Below are 26,764 nucleotides of genomic sequence, written 5' to 3'. Positions count from 1 at the left end.
CTTTCCAAATTCTTCCTCTCTAATTTCCTGGGCAGTGTGATCGCCCAGCATGACGGGCTAATATGGTCATGGATGCCGAAAGCACGGAAATCTAATTTCTAATCCTAATCGTCTCGATTCTACAAAATGTATGGCGTGTCTCGATTCTCGGAACAAAATTATGTACAGAATCAGGGGCGTCATTTCAGACTTCGCTTCATAGGGGGGGGGGGGGGGACTAGAGCACCACTGACATAAGACTTTCACGTTTTGTACTATTGTGCTGGCAACATGTCTTGAGCCGTGGCAAAAATGCGAACTAAAGCTCACACCCTCACACACCCACGCGTTGAGCAAATAAGGGTTCAGCTGTTGCTAAGCGAGAGAAAGCGAGTGGAATTCCTTCGGCCAATAGCAGCGCTTGCAACGGAAGATTAGGGATCAAGTCAATGTACGGTATCAGGGGCCGCGGTGGCTCAGTGGTAGAGCGTTCACCTCTGGTGCTTGGGGTCCCGGGTTCGATCCCAGCCCCGCCAAGTGAACTTTGTGGTGGACAAACACCGTTTGCGTGGGTTTTCTCGAGGTTCTCCCGTTTCCTCCCACTTTCTTCATTCCACCATTTCATTCATTACTCATTATCACCGTTTCCTTTAGCCTAGCCGGTATAACCGCGGGACGTAAAACTCAAAGATTTCATTTCATTTTAAGGTATGGTATATCTTTAGTACATTAGTAGAAAATCGATTAAAGTATATGTATTCCTCAAACTTTAGGGGCCAATTAGCCCTTCTTGTCGCCCTTAAATGACGCCCCTGTACAGAATTTATGCCGGTTTTTCTTCTTAATTTCATCTAGAAGTTATCATAATTCTTTCGCGCCACGAGAGGTCCAAGAAAGGTGTGATATAAGAACTTTTAAATCATATTTATTATTGGAGTATATTGTGAAATGAGATGCGTATCTTTAAACGTTGATAAATGCTGTTCATTGTGTTTATATAATAACTTTATCACTTAGTAGTTTTTTATATTATGAATCATGCAACATTAGAACAGTATTTGAAGGCTTAATATTTTGGTGAACTAGTGTTTTCTACGATACTCAAGAAATTTCTCTTCTTGTGGGCAACACTAGAGTTCACTAAGGCTCGGGCTAAAGAGTAATTATAATTTTGGGATACATATCTCATAGGGTACATCTTAGTATCAGTTTACCTTAATAGATGGCGTGCTTGTGCAGCTATCAAACTTTTTACGCTTACAAAAAATTTGTTTTCCTTGATTTTCTTGGAAACTACGCATAAGGATTTATACCCACACACACCATTTTGTTCAGCTCACTAAGGTGTATTGAGTTTCATTCCGAATGTCTCATCTTCGGTTTCTCAACTTTGGATTTCTTTCTAATAATATTAAGGTGGATCACTACCTGGAAGTAAGTACATATTTTAGCTCATTCCCTTAACTACTGCGCAATGAAACGTTACATATTATAAGTATTGAACTATAAGATAGAGTATTGTTTTAAGCTACAGCACAAGACGCTGATTCATTTGATTGTGTCTCCTAATATCGAAAAAATGTAATAAACAAAAGAAAATATTTGATTCGTTTCACAAGGAGCACACAAGATGGTACTTGCTGGTAGATCTTACTAGAAGTGTTCCATTTCATGAAATGTTTATTTGTGTGTGTAAAGTATTTTAAAGTAACAATCTTATCACGAAATAGATATTTGGTTTGACAGTTTTTCGTGTTATCTTTCATATTTTATTTAAATATTAATTTACATTTAAGGAAATAGATTTTGAGACAAAAGTTGCGCTGAACGCCATAATGCATTGTTGCCTAATTTGTACGTTTACTATAGTAGTCACAATAAGAAAATTCCTGGATTCTAGCGTTGCAGTTCGAGAAGAGGAACCGCGGTAAAGGTAAAAAAAATAATTTCTCCAGTAAGTATCTAAGCAGAATTCCATGATTACTTCCTTTATTATCTGGCATCAGTGAACACTTGACACTATCTGGCAATGCCGCACTATTCAAGCTACTTTTAGCATAGCACCGAGAATACCTAGTCATCCACCTTAAAGAATTTATCTTCTTTTCTTATGACTTATTATTTATGTATTACTAGCAGAATACTCGTTAATCGCACTGGAAGAATATTTTCATTTTGGACATAAAGGGCACCAAATCTGTTACCAATCAACTTATGGACCCCAAAACTATGAATTCAACACTAATATCGACCGTCTACCCTTAGGGGCTGAATTTTGATTTAAAAGCAACCGGAAGTGTCACTGTTCATCTCAGTGACCCCGAATACTATGGTTTCGACACTAATATAGGTTATTTTCGATCATTTTTTATATACCTCTCCCCTCACCTTCCGTCAGGTTTCATCTTCAAAGTGAAATAATAAAAATCATCCCAGAACCGAACCTAATTTATGTGGAAAATTTGATCGAAATCGATCGGGTGATTCAAGAATTATTAAGTCACAAACATAGTCACTTTTATTTTTATACAGGGCTATGTAGATTTGAAGGATCGAATGGCAGAGTAGCCTGTGTGCCATGTCCGTACGTTCTAAAAAAATGGACATACAGTCCAGCGTTTCCATAAATTTTAATAACGTAACAAGGAATTACCGCTCTCCTAGCGCTAAATGGACCATGTTTCACGATAGATTAATGCCTCCTTGGGTAAAGAATTGTATCTAGGGGCAGTTAGTAAACGTAACTTTCCGAGTTACGTCTTGATGCTTAGATGACTCTTGTGCTCAATCTTTCATCTCTCAATCGACTCTCAATTGGGCTCAGATTCTTACACAGAAGCACACAAATCAATCAATAAATACATAAATAAATAAAAGTTCTGTGCAGCTGATCTCAAGGTATGGATTCAATGTATTTTGTTATACAGAATCCAAATTTCAAAACCCCAGGACGATTGACCGTGCCTACCTTTTTATGGGCGAATAACAAGAGCGATTTTGGGTAGGGAGTATACACGTAACACAGCCCATACAAAAAAAATCTATACAGCGAACCATGGGGAATGGATTCAATGTATTTTGTTATACAGAATCCAAATTTCGAAACTCCAGGACGATTGACCGTGTCAATTTTGTTTTATGAGCGAAAAACATAGGATTCAGGTCAGATTGAGCTCGAGAGCCTACTCATGAGTTTGCTAAAATAGGATTCAGGTCAGATTGAGCTCGAGAGCCTACTCATGAGTTTGCGAAAATAGGATTCAGGTCAGATTGAGCTCGAGAGCCTACTCATGGGTTTGCAAAAAGTTACATATTATTCAGCTATAACCATGGCATATATTTCATTCTTCAATGGCTTGAGTCATCTATTTCGAACATCTAAGTTGTTCTTTATAATTTTCGTTTTACAACCCTCATCTCAATTGTTACAGGGAGATTGAGACATGTTCTCAATGATGTTTGACTTCATGAAGTTGTTCTTCTCTAATAGTGTTAGACAGAGTTTTAATAGCAAAATTTCCATCTTTGCCAATTAGCGGATCATAGAGGAAGATTGTTATTCAGAGGGTGATGACTGAGGAGGAGAATAATTGAGGAAAATGATTATTCAGAAGATGATGATTAAGGAAAGTGGTTAATCCGAACAGTTCGGATTCAGGAGAGGTAAGGGCACAAGAAATGCAATTGGTGTATTAAAGGTGTTCGGCGAAAGGTTTATAGAAAACGGGAAACAGGTGTACATGGTATTTATTGAATAAAAAAGAAACTTTTGGCCACGTGAATTGGAAATTGTCGTTGGAAGTTCTAAAGAAGGTTGGATTGGAATGAAAAGATCAAAGACTCCTAACACACACACACACAATCATATATATCAAGTAACTGTTAGGATAAGGGAGGAAATGACAGAGGAGAATCAAATTAGAAGGGAAGTTCAGCAGGGATCACTAACACTATATAATCTTAAACAGATAGTGAAAAAGAGCCTACATAATCAAGACAGCATTTCGATAGGAGGTAGAATGTTTAGGTGTATATGTTTTGCAGATGATATGGCACTTGTTGGGAAATCTGAAGAGAAAATCAATAACATGTTAGAAAACTTTGAGGAAGGGCTGTGAAGAATATGGGACGAAAATAAGTGTTAGAAAGACAAAAGCCATGGTGATTTGAACGAAGTGCTCAGTGTAGAATACAAAAATAGGAAGGGAGAAAATAGAAGAGGTGACTAGTTTTCGATACCTGTGTAGTATTATTAGCGATGATATGAAACGTGAACGTGAAATAAAAGCGAGGAAAGGAATGGCAACAGAAGCCTTTAGGAGGAAGAAAAGACTGTTTCGTGAAACCTTGAATAAAGAGTTGAAAAAAAGACTCATAAAATGCTTCGTGTGGAGTGTTGTTATCACTGCCTTGAATCGAGGAGGCGGAGGTTGTTATGCATGGGGCAGAAACATGGACGTTACGCAAAAATGATTAAATACGACTGGAAGCTTTCGAAATGTGGGTGTGAAGAAAAATGGAGAGAATTGGCTGGGTCGAGCAAAATACGAATAAGAGGGCGTTAGAAATGGTGAGGGAGAAAAGAACAATTTTAGATATTACTAAGAAGAAGAAAAACTGTTAAACTGTTTGGAACATTGGCTAAGAAGGAATTATATTATGAGGTAAGTGCTAGAGGGTATGGTGGCAGGAAAGAGAGAGAGGGGACGAAGGAGACTACAATTCATGGACGATATTAAATCAGAGAAATCGTACGTGAAGATGAAGATTTTAATGGAAAACGGCAGAATACTATAATGATGAGGATAATGATTGAGGAAAATGGTCGTTGAAAAGATGTTGATAGTGGAGGAGAATGATTGAGGAAAATAGTTATTAAAAGCGTGAAGATTGAGAGAAGTGATTATTCAGAGGATGATAATTGAGATCAAAGGTTATTGAGAGAATACTGATTGAGGGAAGTAGTTATTCAGAAGATGATATTTAAGGAGGAGAATAATTGAAGACAGTGGTTATTGAAAGGATGATTCAGAAGAAGAATGATTAAGGACGATGGTTATTGAAAGGATAATGATTGAGGAAAATGGTTACTTAGAGGATGATAATTGAGGAGGAGAAAGATTGAGGACAATGATTATTGAGAGGATGAGATTCAGGACGAGGATGATTAAGGAAAATGATTATTCAGAGGATGATTGAGGAATAGAATAATTGAGGAAAATGATTAATCAGTAGATAATAATTGAGGAGGAGAGTGATTGAAGAAAATGATTATTGAAAGGACGATGATTCAAAACAAGAATGATTAAGGAAGATGGTTATTGAAAGGATAATGATTGAGGAAAATGGTTATTGAGAGGATGATGATTGAGGTGGAGAAAGATTGAGGACGATGACTATTGAGAGGGTGATAATTGAGAAGGAGATAGATTGAGGACAATGATTGTTAAGAGGATGAGATTCAGGACGAGAATGATCAAGGATTTTTTTCAGAGGGTGATGATTTAGGATGAAAATGATTGAGGAAAATGGTTATCCAGAGAAAGATGATTGAGGAAAAGCATGATTAAGAAAATGTGTTATAAGGAGGAAAGTTTGAGGCAAGATTCATCCTGAGAGAAGAAGAAGAAGAAGAAATCTGCCAACTTGAAAATCAGACAAAAGATCCAGCCTCACCAGAGCTCACATCCAGCTGACAATCAAACGAAGGAAGCATCAGGCGGGTGTTTAGTGGGGGAGGGGAAGAAATTACATCATAAGTGAATTTTTCTCACGCTACAAAGGCTCCAAACATAAATCCTGTACCTCTCTCTCCCTCCCTCCTCAACCACCCGAGCGGAGCATCTTGTTATGACGTAGAAAAGCAGCAAGAAAGGAAAAAAAAAGTTCTTATGGAACAAGGTTGTTGGTAGTGAGGCATGGAATGATAATAATGCCAGTGTTTCATTCGGAAAGGGGGAAAATAGAACTCTGTATCGCCTGAGCAATCTTTCAATTGGTTCCATAATTAAGTGAGCAACTAAACAGTATGAGATATTAATGTGTATTACGTTACGCTCATAATAAAGATTCAGCTTTCGTGCAAATTATATAGAAGGAATTTCGTAACATTTTACAGTAAAACCTGTTTAGATTGGCCATTCTTTGTTTCACATAAAGCGTCACACAATGTTTTACAAGTAGAATAAAAAAATGCTCCCCCAAGATCTAACCGGACGCCTTACCGACTACATTATCGATGCTCTATAGCTTATATACTATCAGTATATGAATGAGTTAAACTTATAGTGGTGTAAGTCATTTTTCAAAAAGAAAGACTTACTAGTTAGACACAGAAACCAAGAGGATCTACTCGGGGCCGCCAAGTTGATAACTAGACGCCTTACCGACTACATTATCGATGCTCTATAGTTTAATATACTATTAGTATATAGATGGGTTAAAGTTACAATGGTGTAAGTCATTTTTCAAAAAAAAAAAAAAAAAAAAAAAAAAAGGAAGTAACAAGCACTAAGTCAGTTAACATAAAAACGTAAATCAGAGCTCCATTTAACTGCCAACAAATGGCAGAGGGAATTCTGATAAAGATTTCCCGCTGTTTTATTCCCGAATTAATTACAATAATTTTTGCGTTAATTTCTGACCATATAACAACTATTGTTAATTAAAAATGAATAGGACATGTACTGTTTACTGTTCTTTTTGTAGTTAGCGCAGTTCCTTACGCAATAGATTAACTCCAATCAGTCAACTACCCCCTCCCGTTCCTGGTTGTTTTCTAAATATTTATTTGGTATAAAAACTAAATTTACCTCGAAACAGTTAGTGACAGAAGAAAACAAACAGAATTGTGTTTTGATTTATGATATCAAATTCCATACTACATGACAAATTTCAAGACCTTTTTATGTCCAATGGTTTTTAAAATATATAACAATAATTGTAAAATTCTCCTTTTCCTTATCCCTTCGAGATAGAATTTCCAAAATTAGTGGAAATGGATATGATACTCATATTGTCTGGATGAAAAACCCTCTATACGAAATCTCATATCTTTAGATACAATGATTCAAGAGAACTATGGCATAATTTCTATCCCTCTCCAAAGGGCTCAATTTTCTCTCATTCTCCATTTTTCGGGACAGAATTCCAAAATTCGTGTATCGAAAAAACAGTTTTATTATGGCACGTTGAGTACACAAAACAATCAAGTCCAGTTTTGGTCATTTCGGATATATTTCGTCTTTAAGCTCTCTATCTGAAGCTTTTTTTTTTTTTTTTTTTTTTTTTTAGATAAAAAGAATGATGTCCAGATATTGTAAATAAGTATTATAATAAGACATCGGACTTCTATGCAAATGAACATATTGTTTGCTTAAATGCACCTCTGTTAAACTTGGTAGGAGTTTCTAACAACCATAATGCAGCTCAAATTTGAAGTTTTATAATCCATATAAATGCATATTTCAAAGGTTAAAGCATATATTAGTGCTTAAGAGCATACTCAGCATATTTTGTAAGTTTGTATTTCAGATCTTGGCTTATAGCATGCAATAAATCCAATTTGAAGTTCTATTTTCGGTGCATTTAAATGTTTATACAACACCATAGCTTTTTGCGTGTGAGGATGAAGGAATCTCTAGCTCATGGAGGATCCATATTTTTTTAGCAACCTATCAGCAGAGCAAAGAAGCTTTCAATTGTAAACACGTTAACAGAAATCTGATAATGATAGACTCATTCCAAGATCTTGTCGACATCAAATCAAAAACAAAACATGCGAGAAATGTTGCTCAGTGAATGAATGCTTAGCTCTAGTTGGTAAATTTCAACATGAGCTTCAGTCAGTTCCTGGTGAATTCGAGCGTTCTGTAAAAGATAAATTGACAGGTATTCTTGCCAGAAATTCCAGGTACAAAACAGTTGAATCCAAAAGAAAATTATTTCAAGGATTATATTCCTACTTGTCAGAAAATAAAGATACTAAACTTGCTCCTCTCTATAAATGTTGTCTGGTAACCTTTATTTATGTTCAACAGGTCATTTTCTGACAATATACGTCACAAACTGACACCAGAAAATGTAGAAAACCATCTCGTAATGTACTGTACTGTGAAAATTTTGCTTCTTTTCTTTTCTTTCCTTTCTTTCTTTTTTATAATTTTGGAAATTGAACTTGATTCCCTTGCACCGAGAGAAAAAAGTTCATTTTCTTTCCTGCGAAATCCGGAGGCAAATTTTAACAGGATTCTGTATCGCATATAGGATTTTCTGTATTCGGCCACAAATTGATGAGTCATGTTTGTCCTCCGTCGACACGTTCAGGGCACAGAAAATCATAAAAATAGCTCTATAATATGAATCTTTAAACTCCTCTATTCTCCATTACAGAGATTTAAAAAAAAAAAAAAAAACGTGTTCACAGTCAGAGTTTAGGTGGACGCATTTATACAAAATTTCAAGTTATTAGCCTAAAGCAAGGCTTCTCACCAGGGAGTTGCGATGTTTCATGGGGTTACGAAGGTAAGCGGAAGAAATAATGTAATTAGAATCTAATACGGATGTTTTAAAATATTACTTTGAATTTTGTTCTCATAGGAATATTTTTATTTTTATACATACTGTTAAGAACAACAAAAATTAGATCCACTGAACATTTTCAACACTTTAAAACTTGTTTAGAAGTCAATTTAAACAAAAGAGGTACGATATAAAACTAATGAGAACTGCATATTGAAATATCAGAAAAATACAAATGAAACAAAACCTGCATATTGAAATACAATTAAAATTGAAAGCTAATGAAATATCTGACCACGATGTAATTTCACTAGTGCGGCAATGTCCGGTTCAATCTTCATGACGCACATTATCAAGGGCGCCCATGTTGTGGTTTCCAAGAAAGGGGTGCAAGTATAAGCTACATTTCAAATATAGTTTCAAATTTTCCTGTAACTATTCTAAAAATTCAATTGAGTTTTCGATATTCCGAAGTACAATTTCTTCAAGGGGGGCAAGCGTCCCACCTTGCCCCCCTAATGAGCGCCCTTGCACATTATCAAGTCATTCTCAACTGATAAGCGATTTCTTATCTTTGTTTTAATGCTTACCATGAAAGAAAAACCGCTTTCGCACAGGTACTATACAGCAAATGGAATTATTACTTTTAAAGCAGCAGATATCAGACCAGGATATTCTCACTTTATTTTTTTTTTATCATATGACCCAAAATTAAGGGAATTTTGAAGTTTTAAAATTTTCAAACGGCTTCCATTTCGAAACAGTATGACGGATCGAATTCGAAATTTGTAGTATGAATTAACTTATCAAATTTGGTTTTAATCCATTCGCTTTTAGGGAAGTTATTGTATTTATTATATACAAGAAACGGATTCTACTATTATAGAAATAGGTGGATATCGTGAGATCTCCACAATAGGTATATTAAAAATCCCACGCAAGCTTATTACAAAACAGAAATTATAAGGGGATCCTTGGCAAGAGGATATGATAAAATGGGAGTCGTGATAGGAGTTAGGTTGAGAACCGCTGTCCTAAAGGGTTTTCGGGACCTGCTAACAAGGAAATCACTGAATTCAGTCATTTAGAGGGAGACATGCATGACAAATATGTAAACGCAGTAGTGTATTCACTATATAAAACGAACGTTATAGAGAGAAAACGAACTTTAACCTTCAATTTCTTCAATCTTTTAAAAGACGGCCCAAGTAGGCTGACAAGCTTTTCGTTTGTTTTGGGAGGTTATCTTCTTTAGGGAGTGTGATTTTCTACACACTTAATAAGGACTGAGGGAGCAGGAAACCTTTCTTGGTACGCATTTCCGTGATGTAGGTTACGTTTTGAATTAGGCAAAGAATATGCAGTATTGTTCTTTGATATTCATGCAGAAAAGGACAGGACAGAAGCCGAAATGACATAGGATACAATTCCCATATACATGCTAAGATTGATGAAGTCATTAGCAAATGCAGTTGGTGTTTGCAAAGTGGTAATTAGCCAAAAGTGAGTCAAGTAATGCATATACATAAGACCCTCTTTGTATTACATGCAGAAAAGAAATATTTATCATAAAATGAACAGTGAGTTTAAAATAAAAACGTCTAAGAGAAAATGCCCATTGGCGATGTCTTCTTGTACCGTATATGTCTTCGGATGTTACATAACGCATTTAAAAGCATACATCGCTTATGGGAAAACGTTTCTGAATATAAGCAAATGAATCTAAACAAAAGAGCATATTGTTTAGCTTTGGTTGTGTAAAATATTTTGCATGGTGCGGAAGAAAATGTATAAGGAATTACGTCTATATACTTGTCACATCTTTCATAACTGTTAACGTACATAGAATGAATGGGTTTAAAAAAAAACTACCGGGAAACACCCTACTAAATGTCTTTTCGGCTAAACGGATTAAGATGCCAAATATTAAGAGATTGACGTTGACGGTAGACGTTGTATGCATTAACATTCTTTCTTTCAATTACTTAACATATTATCAATAAGAAGTCTGACAGCACTCGCAACAACGTATTCACATCCAAATAAATGTGATTACGTCGATGTCTTTATCAAATATTAGCATTACTAAAGCCCTGATGTTTAGGGCTAAGATAACTACATCAATACTCAAGGCTAATGAGGCAGATTGGCCCTCAGCGTAACGAGGCAAATGCCCAGTATGTTCTCCCCTTTATGGTGTCCCCTCAAAAATGTATTAAATAACGGAGATGAAACAAATAACAATGTCAAGTGTACACCACGTAAGGGAGTTTGGTTATAGATTGAAAGTGAATGGAAGGCACGCAATCAACGTGACCTTAGTGATATAAGCCAAAGCTTAGTCACCGAGTCTAGTAATGGGAAGCAACTTCATTACGTACTAAGGAATACAATTTGTCTGTAATTCGCTATTCTAATTTATTTGTCTAAATCTATCTATCTATATAAATGAAAATGAAAGTAATTATGTTGTGACTTTATAACTCTTGACCGACCTGACCAATCTCGATCAAATCAACATAGATAAAATTCAGGCGTGGGATGATTTTTATCATTTCACTTTGACGGTGCAACTTAGGGAAGGGAGAGGGGGAGATATATAAAAATGATAGAAAATGATCGATATCAGTGTCGAATCCATAGTTTTCGGGGTCGCTGAGATGAATAGTGACACTTTCGATGCCGTTTAAATCCAAATTCAGCCTCACAACTTGGGAGAGGGTGATATATATATATATATATATATATATATATATATATATATATATATATATATATATATATATATATATATATATATATATATATATATATATATAAATGATATAAAAATGACCGACGTCAGAGAGCGCTTCAATAACAGTAAAATGTGACTGACTAAGGGAACATATTACTGATTTTTCTTATTTTAACCCAATGAAACGGGTAACTGACGCTAGTATAAAATCCATGAAAACCCTGCCGACAACTCTGATCGCAGAAGAAAACAGTAACAATAACTTTTTTTTTATCCACATAATTAATAAATATTCAGAACGCACTATTTCGTATTCTGAGTAGTAACCATTTAAGTACATCAAACATGCAGTATACCCCAGATTAATATTCCGGCGGGAGCTCATGTGGTTCGGATTCCACGTTAATCAGTAGGTTTCGTCTCATATAGCCTCGCTGCTGAAAGGGACGTTAAAATCAAAATCAACTCAACTGAACCCAAGATTAATATGCACATGCTTTAAAAAAAATGGTATTATGTTGTTTTTGTTTCGAATTATTTAACATCATGTGTCGTAATCTATAACCATTGCTTCCCGAATATCACACTTGGGTTGCATACTATTGCTTTACTCCTTCTGGTATGTGTTTCAGGAGTGGAAAATAAGATTTTGAACTCAGTACCAGTGCGAGGAAGCGAGTTCACTACACTCTCTTGTGAGCAGTGAGATAAATCAACCTAAAACCTATTGGTTTGCTGTGTGTTGTATCAAAATATGAAAATAAGAAAGAAGGATTTTAAAGGTTCGAATGATTTTTATGTCAGTTCAAGGCTAATGTATCTGTGTGTGTTTGTTTTCAAGTTCATCCTAATAGAATCCAGGAAAATTGTCAACAAACGCAACTACGAGCTCAAGACTAACCTTAGTTAACTGTCTTTATTCCAACGTCGTCCTGGTTTCTTCTGCGATGAACCCTGTCATCGTAGGTGATGGATTTGTAGATTCTGCTGTGATGAACCTGCTGCGTCGATGAACTTGGTGAACCGCAACTCCCTATTCAGTTGTCGAGATTGCAGCTTTTTTGTCACTCCTCTCTGTTCGTACTGGAATTTAGTGACTTCAAAGTATTCTCGTTTTCTGGTTATTGAATAGAAACTGATTGACTGACGTGAGTCTTGAAAACTCTCAGTTCTAGACTACTCGTAAACTTAGCTTCCAAACTAAAGATCTCGTCGAAATGAAGATCTAAACAGAGATGTAGTATGACGAAACTTAGAAGGTGAACTTATACCATACGTTAAGAGCGATTCATTTATAAAAGCCTTCTATAGGAATACATGGAGGGATCTTTGGGTCAGCTGGATGGATCACCTCTTGCAGCGAACTCTAATCCTAACGTTTGACCCTCTAGTCTTGACCAAATGATGTCGATCATTCAGATTCAGTAGATCTTAAGATTTTTTTTTTTGTTTTCCAGCCTATCGGACGCACGGACAGACAGGAACGCAATTTTCATTGGTAAACTAAACTCGATAAAATAAGTAAACTTTGTTAAAGCATTTAATTACGTTACTCTTCTGAAATAATACACAAAATATCTTTTGGATCTTTGTTAGTAATAACTTTTCAAGGCGCGTATAAGGTTGGTTAACCTTACATTAGAGCTATATTGCTGTGACGCCACAGCTATCTTCTGTAAAACAAAACATCAAATGAAAACAACACTTTTGTTTCAAGTGTGTTTATTTTATAACTGTGTCTTATGCTATAGTTAAAACCATATATATATATGGCGATAAATATATTAGGAGACTTTATACCAAGAAACATTTATTAGCGCCATTAAAAACGAAATGAAACCTTTTACTTTTACGTCCCACACTTATTCTGGCTAGGCTAAAGGAGACAGTGATGATGAAAAATGAATGGAATGGTGGAATGAATAAAATGTGAGGACACGAGACAAACCCAAAATAACCCAACCCACACGGTGTTTGTCCACCACAAAGTTTACTTCCCGCCAGCTAGGATCGAACCAAGGACCCACGCAGCAGAGATAAACGCTAAATCACTCAGCCACCGCGGCCCCAAATGACACAATACTCCCCCACATTTTCGACAAATTAGCATGGCGCCCTCTCAACATCTGTACCACCACTCTTTTCATGAATCCACTCCACCCTTGTTAACTTTTCAAAATAAGCTCTTTTGTTTTTCAATTTATACATTTAAAACGCTCATCTTATCTTGCTCCTGCTTTTTCAGGTTTCCCAAACTAGTGTAGAAAACAGTGAATACGTAATATTTTTTTTCTGCATAATTTTCCAGTAAATGCAAAATACTAATGAGAGAAGTTGTCAAATAATGTCCCTGCAAAGCATTTACGTAGTCATAGGTTTAACTGAGGAGCTGATCAAGAACGAAGACTATGTCAGAAAATTCATCATCATCATCTTCTTCTTTTTCTAAGCCCTTTTTACCAGTATCTTGTATCATGTCGTTCTTAACATAATCTTCCCACTTATGGCTAGACTCGGGGTCGTTTCTTATTCAATTATGCTGCGCTGGATGTGTGGAGTGACGAAGTGATTCGAGGAACAGTAAAATTCAGATCAATAGTAGAAATACTGCAAGAAAAGTAGAGTGAGATGGTTTGAGCATGTATAAAGAAGATCTTTGAAATATATAGTTCACCGAATGGATGCTATAGAACTTATATATATATCTTAATTTATCTAATAGCAACGTAAATATACATATGTGTGGCTTCGGGGGAAATAATGGTATGTCACATTTTCTAACTTCTTTCAAGTAAACTGGAAAAGGTAGTTGACTTTCCATTATTTTCAACGTTAATGCCACATACCAACCAAGCTTTCCCTGTCATCTGTATAGGTATATTTCAGAAATTAAACTACCTAGGTACTGTTCTGTGGTCTGATCACAACCCATTCCACCTAATAACTTAATTTCACCGGAAGTGGCGCTTACCATTATGTTCATTTAAGTCGTATATATATATATATATATATATATATATATATATAGGGTGTTACAAAAATTTGTCACAATGTTTTGGTAATAGATTCTTCTCATCAAAATAAGAAAATATGTTCATATAGACATGTGGTAGGAAGTGGATAGTTTCGTAGTTATAGGGTGCCGAAAACGTGAAAAAATGAACATTAAAGGTCCATAGTTGCACTAGTGTAGGATCGATCGTAGTCGTGTCAAGACATCACTGAGAAACCAATACGTGAACTTTGCAAATATCCTTCTTTCAGAATCTCCAGTACTTGCATAATCATTTTTAGAGAGGCTGTTTGGAAGTACTTGATCACTCTCCATGTACCCCTCTAAAAATTGGTGTATAAGTACTGGAGCATTCTTAAACATGGATATTTGGATAGTTCACGTACTAGTTCCTCAGTGGTCTTGACCCGACTACGATAGATCCCATAGTAGTAGAGCTATGAACTTTTAAAGTTCACTTGTTTCACGTTTTTGGCACCGTGTAACTCCAAAACTATCCACTTTCGAGCACAGGTCCATATGAACTTTATTATTATTATTATTATTATTATTATTATTATTATTATTATTATTATTATTATTATTATTATTATTATTATTATTATTATTTTGATCTGAGAAATCTGTTCCTAAAATACTGTGACACATATTTGTAACACCCTGTATAATATTTATTAGTTCGTTTTACCTAATAGTAACGTAGAAATATGTATTAATATACCTAATAGTAAACTAGTAATGTTGTATTAGTTTATCTAAAAGAAACGTGGAAATATCTATTACTTTATCGAATAGCCCAAACACCTAGTAAGTCTTATTATTGTAAAAGCTATGTGTGTTAGTGTGCTTATAACAGTTTTGAAGTGTAGGTAATCCGCATATTTGATATCTTGAGTAATGTCATTTGCTAATAAAGCGTGACTTGATTGCCTAATAAAAGATCAAGTGGAATTCTTCACACACTTGTTGGGTTGGTTTGGATACTTCTCAAATATTCTTCAAGCCCTCTTCTTTCTTAGTTGTCAGAATTAGCAACACAGAATAAGATGAAAGATTAGATCTATAGTGGTAACAACCACAAAGGAATGTTTAAAAAAAAAAAAAAAAAAAAAAAAAAAAAAACTAGATCAGTTACGAAACTCAAGACCTTGAGATTAACTAAAAACATTGCGTTCTTTTTCATCTAATTTTTGTGTAAGTGTTCTTTATTTTCTAAAATGAAATTCTTTGTGAGTGACTTGGTTCCCGTATAACACGAGTATATTGGGTAGGAGTAACAGGGAAGAGAAAAAGTTGCCATCAGAGTCAGGGGCAAATCTACGATTTTGTTTAGGGGGGGGGGATTTGCTAACTTTAGTCCTGGAAATGTGAAAATTCTGCAACATATTTCATTTACTTTAATAAAGTAAATAAAATATCAAGAGAGGGCTTAAGCTCGGAAGCCCCCTAAATATGTCACTGATCAGAGTAATTGATTACCACAGGCTTTCCCAACCGGTGTGTCGCGCAGCTCTATAGAGTGTATCGCGAAATTTTAGAATTTAGAAAGAACTTTATGCTATCCAGATGGCCTGTAAGTCTAGACTTTAAACGAAATATTTTATTTTTACTGAAGGCTTCAATAATACTTTAAAATCAATTTCGAGACAGACTATGCATGTCAATGGCAGTGTCAATGTTCACTTTCATTTGTTGATACGTAGATAATACCGGTATTATATAGAAAGCTAAAACCTTATACAATTATACAGCGTGTGTTTAAAAATACTATAATACCTTAATGTGGTATTACGTCGCTTTGGATAATGTATTTAACTGAAATTTGTCACATTTCAAAGAAAAACTCAAATATTTTTGTGCATGTCAACAATAGACAACTATGTCAATAATGAACGGGATCAAGCACAGAAAAAGTAAATTCACTCATGTTTATGTGATCAGTTGATATGGGTTGATTGTTGAATATTTAGCAGGCAGTTGCTATTTTTGCAGGAGATTATTTGGGAAGCTTTTATATTTCTGTACTGTTATGCCGTAATGAGTTAACGTAAATGTACTTCCTTTCGCTGTGTTGTGTTGTTATTAAAGAATAAGTTTTAAGGGGTTATGGCGACCCCACAAGAATGAAGTTGGTGTGTTTTGGAATATCACAGCATGCAGAGTCTGGTGCAGGTTCAGCGTGCTTTTAGGCGAAGGTTTCAACATCAGTCTCCTACACACACGCCAATTTTCAAGTGGTACGATGATTTTGTGGATCGTGGCTGCATATGTCATCAAAGAAAAGGCCATTAATGGCAGTGCGAGAATTCTACAAGTTTTCTGATGTCTTCTCTGCCGTGTCGTGACAAAACGCTGTAACTTTGGCGGAGCAGTTTTGCAAAAAAGAGCCGTAAAGTTTTCACTCGAAAATGTGATCTGTATCGTGTAGAACCAGTATATCTTGACTTTGGAAACACGTTTTTACATGTGATGTTACGTAAATGCATGTTGTGTGATTAAATTTGGTGAAAATTGATTGGTTGACCATTATTGCCTAGTTACACTGGTTCTATACGATACAGATCACATTTTCGGATGAAAACATTACGGCTCTTTTTCGCAAAACTGCTCCGCCAAAGGTACAGCGTTTTGTCACGACACGGCAGTTCTACAAGTGGCCACGGCGGTCGCCTGACTTGTTTGTCTTTGATTTCTTTTTATGGGGTTACGTAAAGGATTGTATCTATATACCCCCCATTGCCTCAAAATCTGCAAGAGGGACAAGTTCGTATGAATGCTGCCATCCAGTCCATTTCATCAGATATGTTGGAGCGTGTGTGGCGTGAATGGGAATATCGTCCTGATATTTGCATCGCCACTCATGGGGCCCACACTCAATGTCAATGAGGTATAGTAAAAAAACTAGCTGAACCTAAGCTCTCTACACAGCGCATCATTCAGATATCAGCATGAATCCCTGTGTCATTCCTCACAACATTTGTACATGTCCCTTTACAGACACAAGTGAAAGACGTCTTGATAAAAATCGGCAAGGGGTACCATGAAGGAGAGATTTTTTCAATATTTCGCACCATTTGCAAGATTTGATACTACTTCCGGTTAGAGTTTCTAATTCATGTATGATCAGTGTTTTCTTTCTTTTTGCATGCAGTATGTAATAAGCAAATACATTACATACACAATTAATTATGTCAGTGATATATGGTGTTCATTGGGCAAAAACACTGCAAACAATAAAGATCCGTCTTAGACTGGAGAAATAGTTATCCTTCATTTTTAATTAACATTTGGCCATGAAACAAGCGCCTGAGAGATAAACAACCCCTGTATATAACCCAATGTTGTGTTGAAATGTATAACTCGTAGGATATGATGCTTACTTTTTCTAAAAAAAAAAAAAAAAATCAACATTTCCAGTGTACTTCTAAAAAATGTAATAAAGAAATAACAATCGTGTGTTTTTAATATTCAATTAGAACTTGATAATCTACACAAAATTTGAAATCGACTAGTGAAAACAGCACGTTTCTAGCACTTGTGGTTTACGAGATCTTATTGTCGAAAGAATGGAGACAAACATATAAACGTAGCATTTTAATATATAGATACACTTATTCTGAGAAACATGGTCACTTATTCTGAGTGAAGAAAGCAAGGTGAAAGTGTTTGAGAATAAAATCTTGAGATGAGTATTCGGATCCAAGGGGAACGGGAATAAGAAACGACGGAAACTTTATAACGAGAAACTGAATAATTTATGCCGTTTTCCTAACATTGTTAGAGTCATCCCGCTTTATGCAGAGTCATTTTGACGTACGATTAGCGTCAGACTAAAAGTCTAACTACTGCAGGAGACATATGTTAGTCGAACTCTTTAGTATGGATCTAATATATACATATTTGAGTTTTTCTTTCAAATGTGACCATCCAAAGCGATGTAATACCACTTCAAAGTATGATAGTATTTTTATGGACACTCTGTATTTTGTATGGTCTTCTAGTATTATAATATAAATTGTATTAAATATACTAATAAGTGTATCGGCTGTCAAGAAAGATTGGTAACATCTGGTTTAGCAGTATGTAATTCCCTAGGCTTAATGTTGATGTTCTGAATTAGATTTATTATGAACATAGCTGTTGGAGAACTTAACAGTATTGCGTGCCAGGGAGATTTTTATTTCTCAGTTTGGTGGTGCCCACAAGACGAAGTTTTCTTTTCTCGTCTCAAGATTCTAATCGTTTCGTTTTCTAAATTTGTGTACAAAATTGATGCCCTGATTTTATTTTCTTATTTTCATCTCGAAGTCATCAGAATCCTTTCACATGGCAAGAAGCCCACGAATGGTCTGATGTAACAACATTTAAACCATATTTATGATTGGAAATTTTTCAGTTTTGTGTCCCACTCTTATACCGTGTAGTCTAAAGGAGACGGTGATAATGAGAAATGAATGAAGATGGTGGAATGAAGAAAGTGGAGGGAAACGGGAGAACCGCGAGAAAACCCACACGCACGGTGTGTGTCCACCTCAAAGCCCAATTGCCGCGAACTGGATCGAACCAGGGACCCTGAGGATCAGAGGTGAATGCTCAATCATTGAGCCATCGCGCCCCCTCCCATGGACTCTATCTAATAAAATTAGTCCTGTTTTAAATAAAAATCAAAAGAAGCAAAGAGAAGTATGAGAAACGAAGTCCTATAGTAAGGAAGTTAGAAATAAATGACAATTTTCAAGGTTTGATTTTAACTTCCTTTTAAAATTGATTTCATACTGCAAATTATGGACACGTTAAAATATCAGGTAATACTTTCAACAAACTGGATGCTTTCAAGTATCTAGAATCGATATTAACAGACCAAACCCACATTAATGAGGAAATTAAATGCCGATTGAAAGCAGCAAATTCGTGTTGTTAATTGAGTTCAAAAAAATTTTTTCCTCGTGAATTCTGTCGAGGAGTTTAAAGCTTTTGTTGTATGATCACGAAACATGATCACTTATTCTGAGGGAAGAAAGCAGACTGAAGGTGTTTGGAAACCTTGAGATGAGTATTCGGACCCAAGAGGAACGGGAATAGGAAACGGTGGAAACTTTGTAACTAGGAACTGAATAATTTATGCCGTTTTCCTAACATTGTTAGAGTCATCAAGTCTAGGAGGCTCAGTGGTACAACGCTTACTTCTAATGCGTGGGGTCCCTGGTTCGATCCCCGCCCAAGTAAGTTTATGGTGGACATCGTGTCCATGGGTTTTCTCGGGATACTCTTGTTTCCTTCCACAACTCCATTCTACCAATTCTTCCATCCTCATTCTATATCCTTAGAATGTCTCCCTCAGCCTAAGGGGCATAATCGTTGGATGTTAAACTCAAATGTGATTTTATTATTATTATTATTATTATTATTATTATTATTATTATTATTATTATTATTATTATTATTATTATTATTATTATTATTATTATTATTATTATCAGCATCAGCCAACCTGGACGTTAGAAATAAGGAATGGTCGTTTTCTGATTGAGTTTTCAGTTAAAATTTGAAAATGTTCCTGATTGCTTCCATTCTGGCTAAATGACCTACCCACCTGAGCCTCCTAAACTTGATGACCCAAACAATGTTTGGTAAACGGTATAAGTTATGCAGTTTCTCGTTGTGCAATTTCGAGGAAATTTCTCTTGGGTCCGAGTATTCACCTCAAGATTTTATTCTCAAATACTTTCAGTCTGCGTTCTTCCCTCAGAGTAAGCGACCATGTTTCGCAACCATACAGCACAACAGGCATGATTATCGTTTTACAGGTATAATTATATTTTAAAAGATTCGGCAGAATTCGCGAAGACAATAGATTTTTTTGAACTGAATAACCACGAATTCCCTGCTTTCAATCAACATTTAATTTCTTCGTGCATATGGTTTTGGTCTGCAAATATTGGTCCTTAGATACCTGAAAGTATCTACTTTGTCGAAAGTATCGTTTGATATTTTTGACGTATCCATAATTTGGAGTATTACGATCCTGGTGAATTTTCATATATTTAGTTTTCTCTGCATTTATCGACTCTATTATATTTGGACAATATTTTAGTTAACCAGAAATTAATAATATCTGAGAGTTAATTATACTTTCAGACTATAATTTGAATTTCATTAGTAATGTTATGTGTTATCGCTTTCGTAGTGTTATACTGAAGAGCATATGAGGACATATTTCAGAACCATTTTCACCTCAATATGTGGCACACTTTTTGTACATCATCAATTTTTAAGATTACAAAGAGTACCACAAGGTTTCATACTCAACCATGTCATTTTGATCAGTTTAATAAGATCAATCGAGGGCCGCGGTGGCTCAGTGGTAGAGCGATCACCTCTGGTGCTTGGGGTAACGGGTTCAAACCCTGCTCCTGCCAAGTGAACTTTGTGGTGGACAAACACCGTGTACGTGGGTTTTCTCGGGGTTCTCCCGTTTCCTTCAACTTTGATCATTCCACCATTTCGTTCATCTCTCATCATCACTGTCTCCTTTAGCCTAACTGGCATAACCGTGGGGCGTAAAACTCAGAAATTTCATTTCATTTTCATTTCAAGATCAATCGATTAGTATATGTCACATCTCTACATAGTTCTTTTCGTTAAATACTAATAATATTGTACAGTAGAATTTTATTTCAGATGTTATTTTTTTCATTTTAAATTATTTTTAAAAATCATAAAATTAACTTTTGTAACATTGTGATCCAAATGTTCATTTCCCTTTTGCATCAGTTTTTCCGTCTTATCTCTGCTAAACATACACACACACGCGCGCGGTTAATTGCGTCCGTGTTCCTTGAAACCGAAATTTCACTTTCACATTACGCAATAAAATGGTTTCAGCGAAACGTAACCTTATTTTTTTCTTTCTCAATTTATTTTTACTGCTTGTTTTTTCACCCAAAACACAATAAATTATGCGACGAATCCAAGCTTGAAAAAAAAAAGAAAGAAAAGAATTTGGAACTAATTCCAAGAAAAGACAATATTTTTTTGTTTTTTAAATTTTAATTCATTTTTTTTTTGCATAAACAATCAGAATGATATGTTATTTACGTAGAAGGTAGTACTAGTACTATTCAACTAAAATATACTGTTCTTACATTGACTTTCTTGTATCGTTGTATTGTAATTAAAAATAATAACCATTATTATTAGTATTACTCTGATTTTATTTTCATGTTTATTTCGGGGTCCCATATAGCAATGCTTCTCAACCTAGGCATTAACATCTCCTCCTCCCCCAGAACGCGTTCTTTTTTCCAAAGGAGGAGCTGGAACAAAAAGGGTCAATTGATGGAATATGGAAGGGATGTATGAAGGAAATTTAAGGGAAAAGATGGCTAATATAAGACAAATTATAGATATAGAATAGTGTTCCTTCATTCTTTGTCTATCTATATTTATATTATCTATCTATCTATCAATATATATACAGCAAACGGTAAGAGGGAAACCGTTCCAAAACATGATATTTTCAATCTAAAGTGAAGTAATTTTTTAAATCAGACGAGCCGTTCGGGCTGTACATTCTTTATGGCCCCAATGTTAAATGAAAATGCAACGTTGCCATTTACCTGGACCCACAACTCAGTAAGTGAATGAAGTTACTGTCTTTTACACTAACGCGTCGATGGCCAACCCCCATTTCAAACATGCCCTCGTTCACCATACTCTTACAAAACTTATCCACCTCTCGCCCCGTTGTCCCCTCCTCAGCCCCTCTATTAATGGCAATGTTGCATTTTCATTTAACATTGGAGTCCAGACACACTTTGTAAAATTCGAGACGAGTCGAGTCAAACGTATTTCTCGACTCGAAAATTCGAGTCGAGACACAAGTCGAGTCGAGACTACTCGTAAAAAATTTCGACACGACCCGTATATTCTCGAAAATTTTCTACAATTTTTAATATTATTTTGAAGAAAGTGTTCACTCAGAAACAGGCTTGAAACCAATTCCAGCATAGAAATGTACAGAACACATAAACTTCATAGTTAATGTTTCGAGATCAAGATTTAATTTTCAGCTCAATTCAGTTAATTAGTGAAATGGGGAAGGCGCGCGATCTATCTGAGTTTGACCGAGGGCAAATTGTAATGGACCGGAGACTCGGCACTAGAATTGGGGAAACTGCAGGACTTGTCGGGTGTTCGAGGAATGCTGTGGTGAGTGTCTGCAAGAAGTAGCGAAACCAAGCGGAAATGACGTCCAAACGTCGAGCGGTTGGGCGCCTCCCACCTCATTACAGATGTCGGACGTCGTAGGCTGGGTAGACTGGTAAAACAGGACAGGCAGCTAACTGTGGCGGAACTAACATCAGACATTGATGCTAGGCAAAGTACAAGTGTGTCTGAACACACAGTGCACCGAACACTCCAAACGATGGGCCTCCGCAGCCGACGACTTATCCATGTGCGAAAGTTAACACCGACATATTTCTCGACTCGAATTTTTGAGTTGAGACACTGCTCGTAAAAATCTCTACTCGACTCGAATGTCTCGAAAATCTTTATATAATTTTAAATATTATGTTGAACTATGACATCGGCAACTACAACTGAAATGAACACGTGACTATCGCCACTGGACCATGGCGCAGTAGCAGAGTATTACATTGTCTGAATCCCGATACCTTCTTCATCACGACGATGGGAGGGTGCGAATCCGTCGTGTTCCAAGGGAACAGCTCCTTGACAGCTGTACTGTGGGACGGAGACAAGCTGTCAGGGGCTTAATTATGCTCTGGGGAACATTCACGTGAGCACCCATATGTCTAGAAGACCTCGAGCAAGACATCATGACGGCCGAGGCGTATCCCACACTGCTTGCAGACACCCCTTCATGACGACCATATTTCCCAACGGTAGTGGCATTTTTCGAAGAGATAATGCATCATGTCACAAGGCTAGAGATGTGATGGAGTGGTTCGAGAAACACAGGGGCAAGTTCCAAGTGATGTGCTGACCACCCAACTCGCCGGATCTGAACCCAATTGAACACATCTGGGATGTGATTGAAAGTAACGTCAGAACGCATCGCTCCCTCCCCAAAATTTACGGGAATTAGGCACATGTGGTGCCAACTCTCTTCAGCGTCCTACCAAGAATCATTGCGTCCATACAAAGACCAGTCGCATTGTTATCCGCGCCAAAGGTGGACATACTGATAATTAGGTAGGTAGTCACAATGTTCTGGCTGATGTGTGCGTATATTTTAACCTGTATATTTTGTCTCGACTCGAATTTGGAGACATCTTGTCTCGAATTCGAGTCGAGTCGAAACAAACTGTCGAGTCGAGATAGAAACATATTTTCGAGTCGAGACAGGTTTAAATCTCGACTCGACTTGACTCGTGCGCATCTCTACTAGTCACTAGGAGGTATTCCGTCCACCAGTAGGCATATTGGTAAATGAGCATTGATGGGTGATCACATTACAGATGTTACAGATGTTGTTTCATATTGACAATTTGAACAAAGCATATTACTGTCCAAGTTTAGCAACAAAGGCTTAAACAGCTCAGCTAGCTTTGTATGAGCTGAGTTGAGCAACTGTCCGATGTGTCACTGGTATAAAGGTGGGAATGCCATTTCAACTCTGTAGGTCTGTCCTGTATGGCCTCGTTGCTTCAAATATCGTAAATACACATCAATCAATTAATTTTCTGTCCTGTACATTACCAATTCTAATAGCCTATATTAATTATTAGTGTTGATTACCCTCTTCGCTGAATTAAAATAAAACGACATCACAAGTGTCACTATTCGTCGTAGCGATCCCGAAAACTATGGATTCGGCACTAAGATCGGTCATTTTCGATCATTTTTAAACATCACCCCCCCCCCCCGCTAAGTTGCACCTTCAAAGTGAATTGATAAAAACCATCCCAGGTCCGAACCTCATCTATGTTGAAAATTTGATCGAGATCGCTCGGGTGGTTCTTGTAGGGGCGGATCCAGGATATGATCAAGGGAGGGGCTACGCCATATTTTGCCGTTTTATCCAGTGTAAAGCAGGATTGAAGCCCACTTTATCCAGTGTATACCTGAGCGTCAAGGGGGGCTATAGCCCCTATAGCCCCCTTGGATCCGCCACTATATACCGGTATATATATATATGTATGTATGTTAAACACTTAACTGAATATTTTATGACTCACCAGGGATAATTTCATTTATGACAACTATTTCACTGTCTAAAAAGTATTGATATTTTGGAAATGAAAATTTGAAATACAATAATTGTGATTTGAAAATAACTTTACGAAACCACATTCGCACTATTTTGGTCGATGATCTGCTATTTTCCCACCAATACCATAAACCCGTTCCTGTAGATCTTCAGTGGTTTCGGGTGAAAATATGGTGACATATGGTTTACATAGAACTCTTTTAAAATGAACTTAACAACATTCAAGGAGTTCTTCAAAGACCGAAACAAATGACATTCTGACGATTTCAGGTTCGGGCTATATGGTGGATATATTAAAACATACCAGCAAGCTCTTTCAATTTCTGGCGGGTCGTTAAATATGTATGCGATCTGGCGTTGTCAGAATAGTATACAGACACCCTTTCTGTTGTCCAGTTCTGGCCGTTTCTTTTGAATTGCTAGGTGCGCTCGCACTGGTTGTCGACAATACAAGTTGTAGTCTATCGTTCTGTCGGGCGACAGCAGCTTGTGATGGTCTAATTACCTTCCAATCACACCAAACGCACATATAACTTTCCTGCGTGTCAGTATGGCCTTTGTCATAGACTTTGGAGATTCATACCACTTCGGCCTTGAATTTTATCGCACATTTTAGTCGTGGGTTATCCACTTTTTATCACTCGAGAGCAACCACTTCAGAAATGGCTGGAGTTCGTTACGTTTCAGTGGAGATTCACAGATAAAAGTTCGATAGAATAAATGTTTCGAGTCAAATCATGTGAAATCCAAACTTCGAGCTTCGTTTTGTAGCTGACTTACTTCAAATGGTTTAACACTGTTTGGTGAAGGATATTAATGTCGTTAGCGATGTTATGACTGTGTACATGCCGGTCTTGCACGAATTTGTCCCAAGATCATCCATTTTTACCGTGATTGGCTGCCCACTGCGAGTAGCATCTTGGACATCGAAATTTCCAAAAGGAAAGTGACTGAATCGTCTCTGGGCTGCTGTTTTTGATAATGTACATTTTGCCCATGAATAACAAAAATTTCTTCACAGGTCTGCACTGCGTTTGCGTCTTTATCAAAATAAAATTGTAAGTTGTAGCGCAGTTTTACGGAAAGTTCACTCAGCTTCGCAGCGTAGTATCTTATCTCTGATTATAACAGGGTGTCTATCGGTCACAAAAGTCACAAAAGTCATGAAAAAAGTCAAGAAATCATAAAACGGTCACGAAATTTAACTTTTGGCTCACGATTTTTAAAAATCTATGCAAATATAAGTACAGACTGGAAAATTTTGTTGGTTAAACGTGAAAATTCACCACTAAACATGTCTATAGTCGGCTTTAGACACTACTAAATCGCAAGCAAAGCACGCTTCTATCACATGCATGAAAATTCGGCCTAATTCGCACCCAAATTCGCTCTTGAGAATGTTACAAAAGTTTATGGTTTGGTAAAGAAAAGGGCACGAAAAAGTCTCGAAATTTCATTTTGGAATTTTAGTAGTCACCCTGTATAAGAATTGTGATACTTTTTGCACATTTACTAGCTTCAACTATCAGTTGTCAAATGACTTAGACCCAACCTGCAGCGACTTATATATCCTGAGATTTGGACACTAACTCCATATCGTGCGTAAAAGGCTCGGGATTTTGTAGATTACCTCACATAAGTTAGTATTAAATTAGATATTTCTGAACCACATTTTAAAGCTTTTTTAAAAATAGTTTAACGTCCCATGATTTTGCACGAAATCTAATGGAGAGGGCGATAATAATAATGAATGCAAAGGTAGAACGAAAAAAGTGGGGGAAACGAGAAAATTTAAAGGAAACCCACATCCACTACAAATCTCACTTCGTGCGAAATGGAGTCGAACCAGTAACCTCACGCATATGATATGAGCGCTCTATCACTGAGCCAGACCAGCTCCAACTGCAGCATATCTTTCTATTATAGAAGATCGGTGTTTGATCTTGTCATCATTAACTGATTGTAAATGAAAGAAGCATTAATGGGACTTGGAAACTTCAAGATTGGGGGCCAGATCATTAACAAGATCAGTGATGGTTATTATAGCTAAAATCGAAGGAAAACTACAGGAGATGATTGACAAAATAGTTAACATGGAGTGGAAATCAACATCGAAAAATCGAAACTGATGAGAGTATCTCGTCGAAACGTGCTCGTACGGATCAGAATAGAACAAAGAGAAATTGAAGAGGTCGATAATTCAAGTATTTGGAAAGTACTTTGACGAAACACGTCTACTGCACTATAGAGATCAGATCGAGAATTGCCATAGCCAAAG

At 36.5% G+C, this 26,764-nt stretch overlaps 1 protein-coding gene across 7 annotated transcripts in view; it reads left to right on the top strand.

The window, feature by feature from the left end:
• LOC145671318 (dual oxidase maturation factor 1-like) overlaps window positions 1-26,764 on the top strand; it is a 712,486-nt gene that overhangs the window by 227,642 nt on the left and 458,080 nt on the right. The window lies entirely within an intron of this gene.

Source organism: Thermobia domestica, chromosome 15 (genome assembly GCF_964235325.1).
Source record: "Thermobia domestica chromosome 15, izTheDome1.hap1.1, whole genome shotgun sequence".
NCBI lineage: Eukaryota > Metazoa > Arthropoda > Insecta > Zygentoma > Lepismatidae > Thermobia > Thermobia domestica.
This window is presented reverse-complemented; position numbering and strand designations above follow the sequence as displayed.